Source organism: Habropoda laboriosa, unplaced genomic scaffold, assembly GCF_001263275.1.
Source record: "Habropoda laboriosa isolate 0110345459 unplaced genomic scaffold, ASM126327v1 scaffold176, whole genome shotgun sequence".
In the NCBI taxonomy this organism is placed as follows: Eukaryota; Metazoa; Arthropoda; class Insecta; order Hymenoptera; family Apidae; genus Habropoda; species Habropoda laboriosa.
Window position 1 is genome coordinate 1,451,760 of NW_017100321.1, and position 1,093 is coordinate 1,452,852.

At 49.0% G+C, this 1,093-nt stretch overlaps 1 protein-coding gene across 1 annotated transcript in view; it reads left to right on the forward strand.

The window, feature by feature from the left end:
- The window catches only part of LOC108574218 (dorsal-ventral patterning protein Sog), a 67,454-nt gene that overhangs the window by 22,113 nt on the left and 44,248 nt on the right, over positions 1-1,093 (forward strand). The gene's annotated exons all lie outside the window — the stretch shown is intronic.

Consider the following 1,093-nt stretch of genomic DNA (forward strand, 5'->3'; position numbering starts at 1 on the left):
TCTATCGTCGTCTGTGGATGTGAAGTAAAGATGGCGTGTGTGATGGTGGGGGAAGTAACGATCCCCTCTTCTTTCTGACTTTTTGCACGGGGCAACCATGCATCGCCTGACTCCATCGGGACTCGTGTGTGTCGTGTGCGCGCGCACGGGACATCGGTCGCTATAAAGAGAGAGGAACGCGTGACGGCTAAATCCTTCGCGATCATTCGAGTTATTTAACTGTGGCGCGACAGATCCGTGCAGGGGAAGGGGAAGGCGAGTATTAACAGTGACTTTAAAGCGCGATGACTGACGAGGCCGGTTCACGTCCCAACGGGGAAGAAATTATGAGGAATCCCGAGTCGGCGGCGGCGCCCTGCTTTTACACATCTGGGAGGCCGCGGGAGTCACGAGTAGAGCGTGCTGCTTGCTTCTCTTTCTCCGTCCGGCCTGTGTGTGACTTCTCTATTTCCCGCTGCCGCGCCTCCTGCGTAACGCGTTTCTTTTGAGCATCTCTCGGTGCACGAGGGCTCTTTCTCTCTCTCTCTCTCTCTCTCTCTCGCGACGTGCCGTCGCGTGAATGACTGAGTGCCGCGTCGACGAATTTTTCTCCCCCGCACGCGCGCGACGTAATGGGCCGCGATTGAATACAGGCGACGCAGAGGAATTCTCTATGAGCTGATTCAGGCTGAATGTAGAAAATTTGAATGAGAGGCATCGCGAACATTACTGAGGTTAAAATTAATATCGTGTGACGCCATTTGAAGTTCGAATTGAATAATTTATAGATGACGCATTATAATACATTCATATTATCTAATATTCGTTATACTTAAAACAAATAGTAATAAAAACGAGAATTAAATGTTAGAGAATGTGAAGATATTAAACTAATCCCGTTGCTACTAGAATACTAATAGCGGATCAGGCAATTGCGTTAAGCAGCGCCGGTCGAGTAATTTCCGAGTCACGAAACAGGCTTCGCGTTTACAAGAAATTACGAAGAATTCCTGATCGCGCGGTTCGATTTGTACATCTGGTAGGCTCTCTGTCGTTTTACTCTCCTCGCCGTGCTATTTATTCCTTCCGCCGTCCGGTTAGCTTTTTCTTCGTA